General features: G+C 38.7%; 1 protein-coding gene across 1 annotated transcript in view; it reads left to right on the top strand.

Annotated features, from left to right (window-relative positions):
• Positions 1-242: 242 nt before the first annotated feature.
• Positions 243-11,813, top strand: part of ALG12 (ALG12 alpha-1,6-mannosyltransferase) — a 164,446-nt gene continuing 152,875 nt past the window's right edge. Inside the window, exon 1 of the mRNA XM_054021310.1 lies at positions 243-263. The gene's annotated coding sequence lies outside the window, so the exon portion shown is untranslated. The remainder of the gene's footprint in view (positions 264-11,813) is intronic.

The raw sequence follows: 11,813 nt of genomic DNA, 5'->3' as shown, positions 1-11,813 counted from the left end.
CTGAGGATCTAGCTTATGTCTTCTTATCTTGATCTGAAGTTCAAAGAATACCTTGGGAAAATGCCCTCATTTAAAAATAATGGCAGAATGCTATAAATGACCTATTAAAAGCACAATTTACTAGATATCTGTATTTCTCAGAGATCTTTTTCCCTTCCACAGAGAACATCTTTGCCATAGGAATTGTCATACTGAATCAGCGGTTGTCCACCTCATCCAGTATCCTGTCCCACAGTGGCTGGTACCAGATGATTCAGAGAAAGGTACAAAAAAGTCAGCCATACAAAGTTATGAAATAATCTGTACACAGGGAATGTTTTTTCCTAACCTTCATTACTAAGAGATGGCTTATGTCCTGAAGAATGTGGGGTTTATCCCTTCCAAACTCCTTGTTTTCTTGTTTGTTTATTGCTCTCCTATATACTTACTATGGATTACAGTTCTTATGACTGTAACTCTGGGTGTTCTTGTTATCCATAAGAGTTCAAGCTTTTTTATTCCCTCTGAGCTCTTAGCCTTGCTAATACCTTATTGCAATGAGTTCTCCAGTACTAGGTATGCGCCATTGTTTCACTCATAATAGTACATTTAAGAAAATCATGAATTCTTGCTTCATAATATGGTGTTTGTATTCAGACTTTATACAATAATAGTGTCTGTTTCTTAATTTGTGTGAATGACTATAAATGCCCATGTAAAGAAAGTAAAAGGACTGATATAACTTTGCTACAAAAATGCTAACTATCAGCATCCCTGCAGTAGCTTTATATTTAGCTGTTTATGTCACAGTCATTTCTAGTAAACACAGAATTAGCATTCCTTCAATTACTTATCTGTGTAATAAGATTTAACATTCTTTCCAGGATCTTTAGTTCTTAAGGCATTTTATCTCAGCAGGTTTCTGTTGTAAACATGCTCTTTCTTGTTAGGAATGATGCTAATTTTCCAGTGAGCAATCAAAACAAATTATTCCTAAATTTATAGTACAGTCTGCCATAGATATGCATAATTAAATCATAAATCTATATCACTTCCTTCAAAAATATAGAATTATGCATGTGTTTGCCCCAGTCACAGCATGTCACCAGATGGGTTAGTTTTCCTAAGCAATAGATAAAATTTTCCATAATATACGCTGTATGACATCTAATTAAGGAATAAAATTTACTACAGAACCCTCAGAACTGCAAATCTAAAGAAGCGGGTCCACATTAATGAAAAAAGAGAATGTGACTTCATCCCTGAGTTGCTATTAGTATTATTATTCATGTTACAATTAAAATTTAATGGCACTACAGCAGTGGTTCCCAAACTTTAACAACCTGTGAACCCCTTTCACTAAAATGTCAAGTCTCCCGAACCCCCTCCTAAAAATGAATATTTCCAGGGATTTTCTCCTTTATCTGAGTATAAATTATAAAAGCAGTGATCTTGGAAATATAAAATTTGTTTTTATGATGCTTATTACACACTATTTATTATTTATCATTACAGAATTTGTATTACATTATGAAAATGGCAACACTCTTCCAAGATCTCACTTTCATATCTTGTATCACTTTGAATAAGCCTGTTATAAGACAAGGCTCCTATGTTTCATCAAGGAGTATCGGATGTGAAACAGCATGAAGGTATTTAAGAAGCCAACTCAAAGAGTTCCTCCTACACAAGCATTTAGGTCCAGGCAAACAATGCACGTTAAAACAAAGCTTAAACTTGTTCTTCATAATAATTTAAAAAACAATACTAGCTGCCTATTTAATTTTAAAAACAGCAAAAATATCCACCTCCCTTTCCATTACTTATAAGGAGTCTTGAAGTTTTAATCTCCTCAGTGTGATAGATATGCTTGCTTTAATCTGCTTAGCTCTTGGAAGTCCAGGGGCTCTGTGCTGCTGGCCCCATGCTGCCCAGGGTCTCTAGGGACAGCTCTGTCCGCCATTAGGGAATTTTTTCCTGAGAACCCACTGTAACATTTTGCGAACCCCCAGGGGTTCACAAACCCCAGTTTGGGAACCACTGCACTACAGTGTTTGATCCAGTCTGGCATCGCGTCATCTGCACCTCAGTTTCACCTCTGGCTGGACACTTGATTTGGGGTTTCTTGATGATTATGCTTTGGCCAAGAAAAGTCCTCACCTTGCAGAGTACAACAAAATAATTCAAACCCAGAACCATGTCTTCAGCCCTTCTTGAGACTCAACAGTCCTTTGTCTCCTCAGTGCACGTGCTCTGCACTGCTTACTTAAGAGTCACCGTATGGCAGCCTGTACCCTCCCCACCATGTGTCCCAGCCCTGGGACTCTACATTGTGGACAGCAGTCTGCCCTAAAATTCAAAACCGCCAGGCTCCGCTGTCTCCCAAGGCCATTTACTATGGTGCCTGCCACTGGTCGGACCTTGTCTTCTGACTTTCCCAGTACCCAAATCTTTCCCCAGAGTTCTTCTATAGCTCACCTCTAGGCTGCTTGGCTTGACATATATTTCTTGGGGTCCTTTGCCAGCTACCTCTCAGCCAGGTTCATTTCCCCATTTCTGGAAAGCCTCAGAGACAGTATTTCCCCTATCTGAACTTTCCCTGCTAAGGGGCAGGCAGTGGAGCTAACTGACATTTTCCCACTGAAAAATTGAGCTTTGTCAACAACAATCAATTTCTATTAGAAAATTTCATGTTTTCTATTAGAAAATTTCACAATTTTTTCATTGGGAATTTTTGAAACAAAATAAATATTTTTTATCAATTTGAACATTTTTATTTTGTTTCAGTGTTTGAAAAAATATCAGTTGTTTGTTTTCTCTCCCTTTACTCCTTTTATTCTTTCCCTCTTCCTCCACTCCTTCTCTGAAAGCAGTCTAGGATTTTGGGGGGTGATTTTTTTCTACTTTTTTCCTTTCCTTTTTCCAGTCTGTAACTCTATAACTTTTCCAAAGTTGGAGAAATTTTGAAATGTTACAAAGTTACAGTGTTTAATTTTCCTTTTGCATCTCTGTAACTTTTCCAAAGTTGGTCGATGTTTTGAAAACATATTGAGTAGAAAAAAAAAAGTAAAAAAGAAAGCACCTTGAGTATCATTAATTTTATTGCACTCATTGGCAAAAGAACAAACAAAGGGTAGAAAGGGGGAAATTATGGAGGGTGTGAATTCAAATTCTGAAAAGTAAAAAAAAAAGAAAAAATATTTCATAAATGTTGTAAATGAAAAGTGTTCCATTAGAAACAGCTTCACAATTTTGAATTATTTTGCAAAGTTTCTCCCCCACACACACTTTTTGATCAGCTCTAGCAAGGAGCACTTATACTTCCCAGCAGCCTGCTTTTAGTCACCTGTTCGGTCACATGATTTCAGCGGGTAGGCGGGGTCAGGCTCAGAGTGAAACTGGGACTTGAACCCCTTAAAAGCTGAGCTCACTGTGTGACAGAGGCAAACACAATAAACAAGAGAGACTTGGAGAGTGAAGTATATTATATGTAATTTACATAAGTTTACACTTTCTAAAGCAAATTCTCTGTACCAGCCAAAGTAATTGGTCTTTGTGTAGTGGGATTAAGCAGGTTGTGGTTTAGAGGGCAAAAGTTGTTTTTGCCCTTATCCCACAGTATCAGGGGAGGAGTAGAGCTGTTCCATGCCCACCCCAGTGATAGTCATCCTCACTTACTGAATCATGTCTGAAATTTAACTTGTGACTGCTTTCTGACAGGGACCAAGCATAGGTGCTGGAACTAGGGCTGCCGCACCCCCTGGCTTGAAGTGATTTCCATTATACACGGGGTTTACAGTTCAATGGTTCGCAGCACCCCCATTATAATAATTGTTCCAGCACCTTTGGGACCAAGTCTTTCCATGTTTACTATGAAGTACCTATCACACTTCTGGGTGCCAAAATACTAATATAAAAGTAATTAAACATAATTCATAATAAAATAATGAACATACATAAACAGAGGGTGAGAATTGCAATTGTTCTGCAATCTTAATTATAGTGTTCACAGGTGCAACGACTATAGTATGGTTGAAAGACATATATGACCAGGATTTATTGAAAGGATACTTTGGTAGAGGAGAATAAGACAAGATATTCGGAAGTCACCAGAAGTTTAATTCAAAGCATTATAGAAAGGTCCAAATTTCTCTAAAATACCAGTTTTCCATTTTACTGCTATCCAGGCCTATGTAAATTCTAAACAAGACAGACTAGTGAGTTAATCTATCATCTGAAGAAGTTCATAGCATAATGAGTGAAACATCAAAAGTAATATAAAAATAAGAGAATGATGTGTGCATTAATATCTTACTAATCTATCCAAAGATAAAATGGCAAACATCACAAAGAATTACTACTGTATTTTCTTTTGTGATAATTTGCTAATCCTTGAAACATCACAGTTTCAGAGAGCCAAGGCAGACTGTAACATAATATAAATGTAATGTAATAGCTAACCTTTGCTGGGGAGACAGTTCATCTCTTACTGTGATATGTGTTATGATATTTAAATATTCAAGCTGAGTTTCTGATTGGACTTGTAATCACCAATTCTGGACATATGTACATACTTCATAGATTTCAGTACCTCACTATTCTTCACTGAAACATAAATGATTCTTACTCTTTTTCTTTTTGTATGCTTTGAAAGTCTTAAGCGAGGTAACAGTTTCGTTCTTTTAAAATTGGACCCTCTTCATGGGAGTAAATTTTATATATTTTATTATGGAGGGGCTGACAAGAACTCCATAGTTAAGGTTACATTGTGAAATAGTTTTATACTGAAGCGTAAACTCTTATGTTTCTTTATATGTAGGTGGCCTTTCAGTGTGAACGTTCGCATAATGTTAGTTTTTGTACCTATTGAGTTTTCTGTGCAGTTTATTAAAAATGTATGAAAAGAAATAAGTACATGAAATTGGTCTCTTGTTGAAATTGTCTGTAGCAGTCAAGCTTTTTTGTTGACAGGCATCTTACAAAATATTGTCTGCCTACTCAACAAGTGGAAGTGAGGTAAAACTTGAGTAGTTCTGGTACATGTAGTTTTTAAAAATATAGATTTCGAATTTTTTGACATTCTTCATAAGTGAAAATTTGTTGTCAGAGGCTGGTGAATAATTTCTTTCAGAGAAACTCAAGAATTGCCCTCTTTCAAAATGGCTGTTATCTCCCATTGTTATCAATTGGACAGTGGCCACAAGCTGGCTTTTGTTAAGATATTATGTGAGTAGCAACCTAACCTTAACACAATTTTTTGTGCAGTAGAGGATGTATGTTTGAAGTGATAGCAAAGAACGAAAGAAATCAAATCTGAAAGTAAAACAGGATTAATTCAAAGTTTACATGAGAGACTGAGGTAATCACCACAGTTTTTCCAGGTATCCTACTCACTACTAATTAAGGATTATTCCCTTAATTATGTTACTGATAGTTCACACACTGTGCTTTAGAAAAACTTATCATTTGTTTGCCTCAGAGCAACACATTTCTTAGCTAGATAGTAATAGCACGATACACCTAATTCTTGTATACACCAAATTCTATGTACCCTGAAGAAATTGGTGTTGTAGCAATAGTTATCATGTTTCATGAAATCCATATAGACTCCTAAGAGAAAAAAATAAGTAGATACATTGCAGAATGGGTGACGTAGATCCTTTTACTACGGTGTAGCTGCTTCAAAAGACAAACATAAACATTGCATCTTGACATGCTTAAGAGAAATACAAATCTTTCCCTCAAAGTGTTTTATGTCATAACACTATCTTCAGGAAATAGTAAATCTTGCAGGCATTTTTCTAATCCAGCACTTAAAACTTAAACATAGCCTCATGAAGGATTTTTATAATTGACTTTCATAGTCAATGCTAATAAATTAAGGAGATAATTACAGTTGACATTCTGGTAGAGTCTGACCCATAGTAGCCTCTAAAACTATGAGACACATGGCGGAACAAGTGAATTCAGACTTAATCCTTCTGATTATAAAAGTTTAATAAATTATAATCTACACAACAAGCCACAACACATGGAATTTACAGGCTCTTGCTTTTCAAACTTGGAGCAACTTGTTCAAAGAAATTCAGCTCACTTTAGGGTCCCTTTTAGCATAATAACAAAGCAGGAATTCCATCATTTCTATAAAAAAATTAGACTGTGTCTCAGTTCTAAAGGTGAGACGAAATGTCAGGTACATTTATACAGCCTGGTCCTGAATCCCCTCTCACTCACACTGGTTTAGACCATTGTAACTCCAGTGTCACTTCAATAGGTTGGACTCCTAATTTACAAGGTGGTGAATCAGGACCCATGTGAATAGGAGAATGGTTTCAAGAGAGAATGGGGGAACCTTCCAACCAATCTTAACAGGAAATTGAAGTAACCCAACCAAACTCACAGACTTTTGCAGAATATTCATTTTGCACTGTTTTGCACACAGATATTCCGGCCACTAGGCTTATAGCCAGGGATGAAGAAACTAGTGCCTGGCTAAAATGAAAGGACAATGGGTGCAGTTAAAGAGTTTACTTTTTAATAGTTTTCCCCATTATAAATATAGGGAATACCTGTTCAAACCTACCAGTAGAAAAGGGGGAAAAAGTAAGTTCACCCACTGTGGCCAGTTATGCTATATTTTCAATGCCTGTGCATATACCTAAGCTGAGCATATTTTCAAAACCATGCCATTTTTGTGGCACCACATTTAGGGTTGTGAAATACTTGTATAAAAGACAAATGTCCTTTTTTTAAGGTGTCCTGCTGTTGTTTTGGCCAGCTTTTGACTCAACAGCAGCATTTGCCTCTATTGCAGAGATGGGAATAAATTGATCATGAAACTCTGAACAAGTGTCATTAACATTCAGTGTACAAAAGACCAGCATTGATCATGTACATTCCCACTCCTTTGATTTTTCTTTTCACTTCAAACAGTATTTGTCATACTAAACACTCAGTCACTGGACTGTTGGTTTGCTGCAGGTAAACATGGAGCAAATTCAACTTGGTGTAGCAATGTCTTGAACAAATATTTTGTAATTATAAAAAGAATGAATGTTTTGACTAATGAAATGAAAAACTGGGACATTTCAGGTGTCCTGAAAGAAATCCCCAGGATGTCAGGACATCAGATAAAAAACAGGACTGTCCCAGTAAAATCAAGACATTTGGTGTCTTTACAGGAATCTGAAAATCTACCTGTTTCTTATTAGTGATGCAATTTGGTGAGATTCACCCCAGAGCCAAGCGCCAGTACAAAGTCAATGCACTTTTTAAATAGTGCATAGGTCTAGTGCTGGCCTTTGACAAAGGGGTAGATTTCACCCTTTGCCCACTAAGGTTACCCACACAATAAAAGAGGTATGTTTACTCTATCTTAACTTACTTGATATTCACCCACTGCTTTTCTAGCATTATCAGTATAACAGTGACCCTGTTTACACTGAAAAGGAGTGACCTGTATGTTTAACAACCAAGTTCAAACATAGATCAAACGTGGCACCTCCTAACCCTTTTCCTAACACAGTAGAGCTGGCCAGCTTAGATGGGTTCATAGCATCTGAATGTGTTAGAATAGTGATCAGAAAACATTTGGGATTGTGGATTTGTCCAGCCGTAGGCCAAATGCTGCCCTTAGATAGGTATTCATCACTGCCACAGAAGTCAGAATGTTACTCAACCATTGTAGAGCCAGCAGTAGTGAAAGAGAGAGAAAACACATGAGGTGAAACTGATCCCTGTGCAGAAAGCCAGCACTAGGTAGCTTGTAAATTCTTCAGTATAGAGGGAGAGCTGTGTCCCTCTTTGGTACACTTCACAAAGGGCCCAGTTTTCCCCTCAGTTCCATGGTGCAAATCCCATTGTCTTCACTGAGTTACACTTCTGAAGCTGAAGACTGAATTGGGCTATAAGGGTATTTAGGGGTGCTATAGAGATCCAATTCTTCTGTTACCCAAAATGTGTTCCCAGACTGCTTGTCTAGTTGCGACTAGGCTTTGGCAGTGGCATACAAATCCCACCATTCACACTGTCGCACTGTCACCCCTCCACGAGGGTTCAGCAGCAGAGGGAGATCACGATGAAATGCAGCTTTTCCTCCTCTTCGGCTTGGGGGTCCTGCTCTCCCTCTTCCTGACTTTTTACTGGCTCTGCTCTGAGAGATAAGCAGACCCTAATTATCCCTTTTTCTACAGCTAACTTTTCACGTAGCTCTGGGACTGCTCCCATACATCCCTGACCCTGTCCTAGGTAGATTAACTGGGTGAAAGGGTTTCTTTTGGGTTAGGGACAGTGGCGGCTCCAGGCACCAGCGCTCCTAGCGCATGCCTGGGGCGGCAAGCAGTGGGGGGGCACCCTGCCAGTCCCTGCGAGGGCGGCAGTCAGGCAGCCTTCGGCGGCTTGCCTGCAGGAGGTCTGCCGGTCCCGCGGATTCGGCGGCAATTCAGCGGTGGGTACGCCGAATCCGCGGGACCTTGGACCTCCTGCAGGCATGCCGCCGAAGGCAGCCTGTCTGCCGTGCTTGGGACGGCAAAAAAGCTAGAGCCGCTCCTGGTTAGGGCCATCTCCTTTTCCACAAGTTTTTCCAAACAATGTGGGGGGAAATTATGTATATAAAATATAACACCCATCAGAACCTCAGGGACCATATTTGGTTTGAAGGAAAACAAATCTGTTCACTTGTAGAACTAATAGTATTTGTGCTTATCAATGCCTAAAACATTGATCTAAGTAATAAAAAATGCTGTGCTAAAAGTATTGAATAAATGAATCCAACAGCACCCCCTGTTTACATAATTTATGCCCACCTTCTTTAGTATGTCATAGTCTGCCACTCCTGGTGAGCCGGGCCTACTGCTCCATGGCCCCACCTCTTCCCCTTCCTATTTCCTCTGTGGCAATGTGTGACTGCAGGGACACGCAAAAAAAATAGGCCCTGCACTCGTCCATGTCTTGTATGCAGGGGCATACAAGAAAGGACAGAATGCTTTTTCTCTCCCTCACCTGCACACCAGCCCAAGGGTCAGTCACAATCTGATCATTTCTTTTGGAAGCTATTAGCACAGTACATAATCAGAATGCTGTATGTTCTTGTTTGATTGATATTAATTTCCTTTATGAGCATACTATTAAGGAAATGATTTTGTGGAAGAACTGGATGGAGTATGCCATGATATTTAATGATGTTACTTATTTTCAAGACATGAATTTATGACAACTGAGTCCACATCACCTGGCTGAAGGGTGGATTTATAGGTGATTTGGCTTCAGCTCAGTTATTCTGTTTTATCATCTCCCTCAACATGGGAAAATACAATATGCAAACAATACAGCAATAAGAAAAATAAATGAAACTGAAGATGACAATTTCCCAATGTCCTGAATGTTTTACAATTTAGATAGCTGCTTTATTAAACAAACCATTTCACTTCCATCCAATGGCTTTACATTGGAGTTACAAATCTTGAAAAAATGAGTTAACAGCATGTGCATTAAACTTGTACATTTTCTTGTGAAATATCTAAGAAAACCACAAGATAACTTCCAAATCTCGCTTCCCCATACTAAGCAATGCCAATATGTCTCTCCCCAACTTATAATGGGTCTGATTCTAATCTCCCTTACATATGTGTAAATCAATGTGAAATGGGTGTAAGTGAAAGGAGAATCAGACCCAAAGTCTCTTTATAACAGCAACTTTAAGTTTTTCCTTTGTTTCTTTACTCTGAGTTGCCTTCTTGGTGTCATTCCTCAACATAGTTTTACCAAAAATATCCCATTTGGGTCCTTTAACCAGAGAATTATAGAGATGGGTGCTCCACTACTTCCTTTACAATATGCCCTGATGACTTTCTTGGAATGCAGGTCTCCCAACAATCTCTTTGCTACCATTATATTTTGATTCTAGATCTGTGATTGTGCGACAGCTTTGGTCTGAAGTAGTCTCAGGACCTCTGTGGGGATCAGGTGTGTTGGTTCTGTTAGATTTTGGGTTTCCACTCTGAATCTAGTCTTTTCTACATCTATCTTCCTCAGCTCAATGCATCCTGGTTTGCCCTTCAGAATTACAGCCCTTCTTGCTCTGTTACAAGCATTCATCAGTAATATAACAAAAAACACAGAACAATCTCCTCTCTCCTTCCTGTACTGAACTAAGGGCTTCTCTATACTTGAGGTAGCTCAAGTATTACGGATAAACAATTTGCCGAAAAATGCAGTTTCAGTCAGATTGAACTATTTACAAATTTGTGTTGAGTTGCAATTCATAGCTACTCATAATGACAATGGCAAGACACTGAGACTGATAGCCTGGTAGTTACAACATTCACCTGAAATGTGGGACACTCAAGGTCATGTCACTGCACCAATGACTATTTAATTATTTATAAAAAGTGGAACAGCTTAAACAGGAGAGAGTAAGGAAGACCCACCCCAGAATGTCTGATAGCCCAATGGCAGGGAAATCTCCTGCAATGTGGAGACCCAAGTGCAAATCCCTTCTCCACATCAGAAAGAAGAGGGAATTGGACCTGGGTGTCCCACATCCTATAGGGCTAAAAGTGATATGGGAGGTCCTCCATCCCCACCCCTGGTGCTTTGTTTGGGTTACACCCTTACTGGGGTAAAACATTTTGTTTCACCCCAACTTCATGGTTTTTGACTTTTCAATCCATCAAAACTTTAGTTTTTAGTTTGACCCAAAATGAAACTTTCCCCCCTGATTTTTCAAATTTCAACAAACCAAAAAAATCTATTGTTCACCCATGTGACCATGGTCGCTGGGGGCAGGGGCTATACTGATAATGCTCAATCAGGGCAAACTGCAAAGAATAGAGCAGACGATCACCAAAACTGGTAGTTTATTCTATAATTTGATTTCACCAAGCCAGTAACCAAACAGCTTCTGTGATACCTTACTGGTTGCCAAGAAGCCAAAATGCAGTTCCTTTTAAGCAATCCAGCCTTTGGTTCCCCCCAGACAGCAGAGTCTATTAGTGAGGGTTATTTAAAACTTTATTCACCATATATAAAGTGTGACCCATTGTGCATAGGACAGCCCTCATTGAAAATGCCAAGGGCAGGGCAGGATGCAAAAAGGAGAGCAGATTCTCCCAAAACTGGTGGTTAACACTGAAGTTAGACTCACCAACCAGTCACAAACTGTGCTCCTAATCCCCCCCACACTGGTTATCAAGAAGCTAAAAAAGAAATCACACAGCCCCCTTTTTTGCATTTCAGTTCTCTGGCTCCCAATCAGCACCTAGGTCCAGTAAGGTGAGGAGTTATTTAAAAACTCTGTTCACGATACAAAATGTTCTTCTGATCCCCAAAGGGCCAGCCACTCTACTGGTTCAACATTAGTTTGGATCTTACCCAAAATACCATGCTGCCAGCCAATCCTTTAGTATCTAAAAAGAAAGGCTTGTTATAAAAGAAAAGAACAAGAAGAACCTCGTCAAAGAGAACTGGCTGACAGATTCATTTGTCACTTCTAAATTTACATTGGAAATGTGGATTTACCACAGAGTTACTCCAGTTTTATACCTGATTTCAAGGCAGTTACAGCGGTGTAAATCTGAAGTAACACCATGCTAAATGGGGCTCCTTATTTTTGTTCTAATTGTGTAAAGCGCCATGATACAGGCAATTAGTTTTACACGGATAAATAATTATGAAAACAATAACAATTTTCACTTTTTTCCCAGAACTCAGATCATAATAATGTACATTGGATGTTATATCTGAAAGACATCTCATTGCTTGCCTATCATTGGACTTAACATGTTTAAATATAATCAGCATATTATTTTTTTAAAAGTAAGCAAAATTTTAGGTTT

The sequence above is a fragment of the Malaclemys terrapin genome, chromosome 1 (assembly GCF_027887155.1).
Source record: "Malaclemys terrapin pileata isolate rMalTer1 chromosome 1, rMalTer1.hap1, whole genome shotgun sequence".
Classification (NCBI taxonomy): Eukaryota; Metazoa; Chordata; order Testudines; family Emydidae; genus Malaclemys; species Malaclemys terrapin.
The sequence above is the reverse complement of the archived record's forward strand: the minus strand, read 5'-3'. Positions and strand labels throughout refer to the sequence as shown.